The following is a 9,433-nucleotide window of genomic DNA, read 5'->3' on the forward strand; positions in this document are numbered from 1 at the left end:
AAAGAATAAAAAAAGGAATAAAGAGATCATATTGATCTTATCGAGAGTAATGACTTCACATAGGGAGAGTATGATGATTAAAAGTTGTTGGTGTTGGGATCTGCGGTAGGTTGCATCGACTGCAAATTAAAAATTTCCTACGCGCAGAACATCCAGGAACATGCTACGGGAGATGGATCACAGTTCGTTACCACTAGACGCGCAGTGTCGTGCAGCGGAAGAAGAGTTGGGGCAGCGCGTCCGCGTGGATCGTCTCCTCCTTGTCCGATCTCCCTGGAACAGCCGGTCGTCCGATCCCATGTACGAGTTCGCTAGAGCGGCACAAGTGCACCGCCTCTAATGGTATCCGCGCGTGCAGGAGGAACACCGTACGGCGGACTGCTAGGTCTGATCACACAGTCGACGGCGAGTGGAGGTGGCTATTCGCAACACATGCAGACCCTAGTCATAGCCGAAGCGATCAACCGCATGACTGTGCCGCACCGCCACTTTATATAGGCGTCTGTCGCAGGCTCAACACTTGGGCCTTGCACGGACCCTAAAGCCCAAAGTCTACTCGGTCACGTTTCTAGTCCAGTTCGGATCACATCCGACCAGTGTCCAATGAACCGACCTCGTAGGTTCCTTCCCTTAAGCGCGCGACCCCTTAGGTTAAAGTCGGCTTGGTCACAGTTCATATCACCTCCGACCTGCACGGTTGGTAGCGGCCTCTAGCAAGGCGTGCCGATCACCAAGCAGACTATGAAGCTAGTTAGGCGAACCTGTACAACGTGTCACACTTCTGTTCCCTTTGCCACACGATATATGTTGTCGGGCTGAAGGCGAGACTGTCATCATTGTGTTAGCCCGACCTCTTTCTTGTTCCGGTGACACCGACCAGAAACCGGATTATCTCATAATCCTTGTCGCATGGCCATGCTTATCCTGGTCGGATCACACGAGGGGCCCAGAGTATATCTCTCCTGATCGGAGGGGAAAATCCCATCTTGCTCGACCATGTATCGAAGGATGGGACTGGACAAACCCGAAACCTACCTTTGTAACTACCTAGTCACGGAGTAGCGTTTGGTCGGCCCAAAGCAAGTCTGTCACCATCCCGAGTACATGCGTCAGCTCAAGCCTTAGGACATAGAACGTATATTGTACTAGAGACTCATAGATGACATATCGATGCGTCTCATAGTTGGGTCTGTCCGACTCCGACCTTCTCTCAACTCGGATCCGACTACGTCGAATTCGACAAGACCTTTCCAAGTCCATATTATCCGGCTAGCATCCAATGCTCCATGGCAAGTGAGACCAAGCCATCGACCGTGTCATATGCTAGTCTACTCGGCTGCGCGTCTACACCGCCCTTTCGACTAGGGACCTTTTAGGACAGTCATCATACAATGCATAGTCCCACAAACAAGTCACATACTTGCTGATACAGATCATTGATAATGTCCAAGGACTATCTTTATTCATAAACACATAGGAAATATCATCATACATGATTGACTCTAGGGCATATCTCCAACAGTCTCCCACTTGCACTAGAGTCAATCAAATAGACATCGAATGCCCATAGCTCTAACGTGCCCCTCATGCTTGGGTTGTGGAAGCGGCTTAGTCAACGGATCTGCAAAATTTGCATCTGTGTGAATATTGCATAACTCTACATAACCATTCTTTACGATCTTTCGTATTAGGTGATATTTCCGATCTATGTGTCTAACCTTGTGGTGATTCCTCGGCTCTTTGGCTTGTGCGATGGCACCAGTATTATCACAATAAAGGTCCAATGGTTTCACCAAGGCTGGGAAAATACCAAGATCATCCAAAAAATGCCGGATCCAAACACCTTCCTTTGCAGCTTCACAAGCCGTAATGTATTCGGCTTCTGTGGTAGAATCGGCCACCGTATCCTGCTTGGAACTCATCCAGTGCACTGCTCCTCCGTTTAGGACGTACATGAATCTGGACTGTGATCCACAATCATCTTTGTCGGTTTGGAAATTAGCATCAACGTAACCCCTTACGACGAACTCTTCCTCACCTCCGTAAACTAGGAACATCTCTTTAGTACTTTAAAGGTACTTCAAAATAGTCTTTAACGCTGCCTAGTGACTCTCACCAGGGTTGGCCTGGTATCTGCTTGTTAGGCTTATTGCAAAAGCAACATCAGGCCTTGTACATATCATGGCATACATGATGGATCCGATTGCCGAGGCATACGGAATCCTACTCATCCTGCTTCGCTCATCAGATGTCGAAGGACTCTGAGTCTCGCTTAGCCTTATACCATGTGAGAGTGGCAAGAACCCTTTCTTCGCCTCACTCATTTTGAACCGCTTCAACACTTTATCTATGTACGTGCTCTGGCTTAAGCCGAGAAGCCTCCTCGATCTATCTCTATAGATCTTAATGCCTAAAATATATATTGCCTCGCCAAGGTCTTTCATCGAAAACTTGCCATTCAATGACTCCTTGACCGAGTTTAGCATCGAAACATCATTTCCGATCAGTAGTATGTCGTCCACATACAAGATCAAAAAAACTATCGAGCTCCCACTTAACTTCTTGTATAAACAAGAGTCCTCTTCACTTTTGATGAAACCGAGACCAGTGACGACCTCACCAAAACAAATGTTCCAACTCCGAGAAGCTTGCTTCAACCCATAAATGGATCTCTTGAGCTTGCATACCTTACTAGTGCTAGTCGGATAAAAAAAACCCTCGGGCTGTATCATATACACGTCCTCGGTTAAATTTCCGTGAAGGAAAGCGGTTTTGACATCCATCTGCCATATCTCGTAATCGAAATTTGCAGCTATAGCTAATATGATACACACCGACTTCAGCATCGCTACCGGCGAGTAAGTCTCGTCGTAGTCAATTCCTTGAACTTGTCCATAACTTTAGCGACAAGCCGAGATTTGTGGATCTGAACATTTCCATCCACATCGGTTTACTTCTTAAAGACCCATTTGCAACCAATGGCAGTTACGCCAGGTGGCGGATCAACCAAGTCCCAGACTTGATTCTCATCCTTGGACTTTAACTCGGATCTCATGGCCGCCAACCATGCCTCGGAATCTGGGCTCACCATCGCTTCCGCATATGTGGCCGGCTCGTCGCTATGTAGCAACAATACATCGCGCACTCTGCGCAATCTTTCCGACCTTCGTGGTTTCGGTGCCGCTTCCATTATAGGTTCCCTGACTGACTCTGGTATGATCCCATCACTAGCCGAGCCGTCCCTGAGTGGTCCTCGAATTTCTTTGAGTCGAACCGTCCTCCCAGTGGCTTCCCGACTGAGAAACTCTTTCTCAAGGAAAACCCCGTTCCGAGCAACAAACACTTTGTTCTCTTCCCGGTTGTAGAAGCTATATCCCAAGGTTTCCCTCGGATATCCCACGAATATGCATTTTTCCGACCTAGGTGTAAGCTTGTCTGACATAACTCGCTTGACAAATGCTTCACAACCCCAAATCTTTAGAAAAGACAAACTGGGACTCTTCCCGGTCCACATCTCATGTGGTGTCTTGTCTACGGATTTTGATGGTACCTATTAAGTGTGAAAGATGCAGTTTCTAGAGCGTATCCCCAAAATGACAAGGGTAAATCCGATTTGCTCGTCATAGACCGGACCATGTCCAACAAGGTCCTATTCCTCCGTTCCGACACGCCGTTTCTCTGTGGCGTACCCGGAGGTGTGAGCTGAGGTACTATACCTCAACTTTTCAGATGATCATCAAACTCCTAGCTCATGTAATCACCTCCACGATCCGATCGCAGATGCTTTATAGCCTTGCCGAGCTGATTCTCAACCTTGTTCTAAAACTCTTTGAACTTTTCAAAAGTCTCCGAATTGTGCCTCATCACATAGATATATCCATATCTACTCAAGTCGTCGGTAAAAGTCATGAAGTACTGATAGCCACCTCTGGTAGTTGTGCTCATTGGACTACACACCACACTGTGTATAAGCTCCAACAGCTCAGAGGCCCTCTCGCAACTCTTTGCGAAAGGAGACTTAGTCATCTTGCCGAGCAAGCATGATTCACATGTCTCGAACAACCCGAAGTCGGATGAAGTTAGGAGCCCATCATCATGGAGCTTCTTCATGCGTTTCAGACTAATGTGTCCAAGCCGGCAATGCCAGAAGTATCTCGAATTTATCTCATTAGGCTTATGCCTCTTGACATTCACGTTATAGACCGGTTCCTATTCTAGATTCAATATAAATAGCCCATCAACAATGGGTGCATAGCCATGGAACATTCCACTCAAAAATATCGAACAACCATTGTCCTTTAAACTGAATTCGTAACCTTGACTCATCAAACATGAGGCAGAAATAATGTTCCGACTAAGTGCAGGAATGTAATAACAATTATTCAATTCCATAATGAATCCGGAAGGAAGCTCGAGCTGCATCGTGCCGACCTCCAACGCAGCAACTCTTGCTTTGTTGCTGACCCTGATGTCAATCTCCCCTTGTGCCACATGCCTAGTTCTTACCAGCCCCTGCATCGAGTTGCAAATATGAACAACGGATCCGGTATCAAATACCCAAGAGCTACTAGGTATGTCAGCAAGGTAAATGTCTATAACATATGCAACAAGTGTACCTTTGCCTGAAGCAGCATTCCCGGCCTTCTTGCCCTGCTCTTCAAGCCACTTGCTACAGTTCTTCTTCCAGTGACCGGTCTCCTTGCAGTGATAGCAAATGGTCTTCGAGTCCGGTCCAGGCTTTGGCGCAACGGCGGAGGTTACCGTCTCCGTGCCCTTTGCCTTAGCCTTTTTCTTGCACCAACTCTTCTTGAACTTAGCCGATTTCTGCACCATCAACACTTGATGCGTGCCTTTCTTAATATCCTGCTCTGCCACCTTGAGAATCCCATGCAATTCAGTGAGCTTCTTATCCATGCCATGCATATGATAGTTCGAGATGAACGTCCCATAGCTGGGCGGAAAAGAACCCAGAACTGCATCTGTAGCCAGCTCATCCAAGAGCGGGAAGCCCAAACGATCCAAAGCTTGCACATATCCGATGATCTTGATCACATGTGGGCCCAGTGGATCACCTTCCTTCAGCTTGCAATCCATCAAGAATCGCCAGAAGTTGAACCTTTCGGTCCTAGCCTGTGTCTGAAACATGCTCTTGAGACTCTCTATCATATCGTAAGTCTCAACATTTTCGAAATGTTGTTGCAAATCGGGCTCCATACAAGCCATCATTAGACAACTGATCTCCGTTGATTCATCAACGAGTTTCTGGTAGGCATTCTTAGCCGTGGCACTAGCATTATCAGCACGTTCCTCTGGAATTGGATCCTCTAGAACATGTTCCTTTTTATCATGCTTGAGAACAATTCTCAGATTTCTATACCAGGTGGTAAAGTTTGTTCCATTCAGTTTATCCATTTTCAGAATTGATTTCAGTGCAAAGTTGGGTTGAGCAGGTGGTGCCATTGATCTACAACAGAAAATATGCAATCACTAAGCAATGTGTTTATGTAGAGTAATTCTAGCCTAAACAGAAATACTCCCACTGAAGTCGGCATCCCTCCGTAAACTCTCAGTGATTCAGGATCCGACTAGCGCATGCGACTAGTGAGCTTTAGCATCACTGCTAGCCAACATACCTATCCGGTAAGCAACTCCTTGCTAATCGTATCTCTATACGACTCCTGTCGGTCGAGAAGGTATCTCATACCCCGGCTCCCAACCTTCTTTGCCACAAGGCCCAAAACCATTTTGATAGCCTTGTCAAGTTAACCTGATGCAGTGCATGTCCATGTCCGACACGAACCCTTCAGTTCAAGGACACCTAGCAGCACCCCGATTTTATGAGCCCACTACTAGACGTACTTGACGTGCGAAGGTGCAACATTGGGGATGGCAATTCGTTTGATATTCATGAGGGATCATTCTATCATTCTAACATGCATAGAAACAAAGAAGCATAACAATTACAAATATAACACATATTGTGAAATAGTATGGCACCTTCATGGACGTTCTTCCAGGTCGGCTCCGACTCCGATAACCATCTATGAACTCCATCTTCTTTGTCACGCCGTGACGCCAAGCCACCAACCTGACCTCCATTATCCAACTACTACAACTAGTAATGAATTTTACATAGAGTCACAAGTCGACACGCAGGTCGTTATAAAATATAATGACAGCACTTTGGCTCCTGCCGGCTGACAAACATGACACGCAGGCCACACATAAATTACACACATGCATCACATACATATGAGCCATACTATTCACATCAAACCTGCAAAACAAAGTTCTACATAGAATCGCATTCTACCGGTTTGTGTGTCGGGTACGAAATACACGGTGCTACGCACACACCGAATTCCGTTCAAACCAAATTTTCGGAAATCACAAATCACATCTGAACTCCGTTCACGCCGAATTTTCTGATCTGACCGATCTTATCGATCATCGCGAATCCAATTTGGATTTATGTTTCACTGTTAACCCCGATGACGGATGACCGACTGGTAGGGGTAGATCGTGTCATGACCTCATCGATCCCGATTGACAGAAAACATAGCCTCAATGATCCCCATGTGCAGTTGATCACATCAACCGTGCACATAGCCGATCTCTTCAAGGACAATAGATCTCATCTGCCGCCTCCGCATATCTAATATGCATACGATCTGAATCCAAATCCTATAGCAGAGGCTCTGATACCACTATTGGGATCTACGGTAGGGTGCGTCGACTGCAAATGAAAAATTTCCTACGCGCAGAACATCTAGGAACATGCTACGGGAGATGGATCACAGTTCGTTACCACTAGACGCACAGTGCCGTGGAGTAGAAGAAGAGTTGGGGCAGAGCGTCCGTGTGGATGGTCTCCTCCTTGTCCGATCTCCCTCGAACAACCGGTCGTCCGATCCCACGTACGAGTTAGCCGGAGCGGTGCAAGTGCACCGCCTCTAACGGTATCCGCGCGTGCAGGAGGAACACCATGCGGCGGACTGCTAGGTCCGATCGCACAGTCGGCGGCGAGTCGAGGTGGCTATTCGCAACACATGCAAACCCTAGTCGTAGCCGAAGCGATCAACCGCAAGAGTGTGCCGCACCTCCACTTTATATAGGCGTCCGTCAGAGGCTCAACACTTGGTCCTTGCACGGACCCTAAAGCCCAAAGTCTACTCGGTCACGTTCCTAGTCTAGTTCGGATCACATCCGACTAATGTCCTATAAACCGACCTCGTAGGTTCCTTCCCTTAAGTGCGCAACCCCTTAGGTTCAAGTCGGCTTGGTCACAGTTCGGATCACCTCCGACCTGCACGGTTGGTAGCGGCCTATAGCAAGGCATGCCGACCATCAAGCAGACTATGAAGCTGGTTAGGCGAACCTGTACAACGTGTCACACTTTTGTTCCCTTTGCCACACGATATATGTTGTCGGGCTCAAGGCGAGACTGTCATCCTTGTGCTAGCCCGACCTCTTTCTTGTTCCAGTGATACCGACCACAAACCGGATTATCTCATAATCCTTGTCGCATGGCCATGCTTATCCTGGTCGGATCACACGAGGGGCCCAGAGTATATCTCTCCTGATCGGAGGGGCAAATCCCATCTTGCTCGACCATGTCTCGCAGCATGGGACTGAACAAACCCGAAACCTACCTTTGTAACTACCCAGTCATGGAGTAGCGTTTGGTCGGCCCAAAGCATGTCTGTCACCATCCCGAGTACATGCGTCAGCTCAGGTCTTAGGACATGGAACGTATGTTGTACTAGAGACTCACGGATGAGATATCGCTGCATCTCATAGTTGGGTCTGTCCGACTCGGACCTTATCTCGACTCGGATCCGACTACGTCGAATCTGACCAGACCTTTCCAAGTCCGTATTATCCGGTTAGCATCCAATGCTCCATGGCTAGTGAGACCAAGCCATCGACCGTGTCATATGCTAGTCTAGTCGGCTGTGCATCCACACATCCCTTTCGACTAGGGACCTTTTAGGACAGTCATCATACAATGCATAGTCCCACAAACAAGTCACGTACTTGCTGATACACATCATTGATAATGTCCAAGGACTATCTTTATTCATAAACACATAGGAAATATCATCATACATGATTGCCTCTAGGGCATATCTCGAACAGTTGGGAGTTGACAAACATAGCTTTAGTCATCGTTGCAATTAATAGGAAATAATAAGGAAAGAGAGGTTTCACATATAAATATACTATTATTGACATCTTTTATGATTGGGAGCACTCATTAAAATATGACATGCTAAAGAGTTGATGTTGGACAAGGAAGACAACGTAATTAGTTATGTTTTCTTATATCTGAGATAAAGTATATTGTCATGGATCATCCAACATGTTGAGCTTGCCTTTCCCCCACATGCTAGCCAAATTCTCAGCACCAAGTAGAGATACTACTTGTGCTTCCAAATAACCCTTAAATCAGTTTTGCCGTGAGAATCCACCATACCTACCTATGGATTGAGTAAGATCCTTCAAGTAAGTTGTCATCGGTGCAAAGCAATACAAATTGCTGTCTAAATATGTATGATTGATTTGTGTGGGGGAAATAAGCTTTATACGATCTTGTGATGTGGAAGAAATAAAAGCGACGGACTGCATAATAAAGTTTCATATCACAAGGGGCAATATAAAATGACGTTCTTTCACATTAAGATTTTATGCATCCAACCATAAAAGCGCATGGCAACCTCTACTTCCCTCTGTGAAGGGCCTTTTTACTATTATCTTCTAACTTATGCTATAGTCATGGTGATCTTCATCTTTCCTTTTTACATTTTATCCTTTGGCAAGCACAGTGTGTTGGAAAGATCCTGATAGATATATCTAATTGGATGTAGGGGAGCATGAGTTATTATTGTTGACATTACCCTTGAGGTAAAAGGTTGGGAGGTGAAACTATAAGTCCCTGTCTTTCTCTGTGTCCGATTAAAACTCCGTAACCACAAATATCGCGTGAGTGTTAGCAATTATGAAAGACTAAATGATAGTTGAGTATGTGGACTTGCTATTAAGCTCTGACATAGAATCTTTCTAATGTTATGATAAATTGCAATTGCTTCAGTGACTGAGATTATAGTTTGTTGGTTCTCAATAAAGTTTATGATTCGTTCTCTGCATTGTGAATGGATTATTACTTGAGCATAAGAAATCATATGACAATACCTATATATGTTGCTGTTATGAGAATAATCATGATGCCTTCATGTCCGTATTTTATTTTTATCGACACCTCTACCTCTAAACATGGGGACATATTTATCGTTATCGGCTTCCGCTTGAGGACAAGCGAGGTCTAAGCTTGGGGGAGTTGATAGGTCCATTTTGCATCATGCTTTTATATCGATATTTATTGCATTATGGGCTATTATTACACGTTATGTCACAATACTTATGCCTATTTTCT

This window comes from Triticum dicoccoides, chromosome 6B (genome assembly GCF_002162155.2).
Source record: "Triticum dicoccoides isolate Atlit2015 ecotype Zavitan chromosome 6B, WEW_v2.0, whole genome shotgun sequence".
NCBI lineage: Eukaryota > Viridiplantae > Streptophyta > Magnoliopsida > Poales > Poaceae > Triticum > Triticum dicoccoides.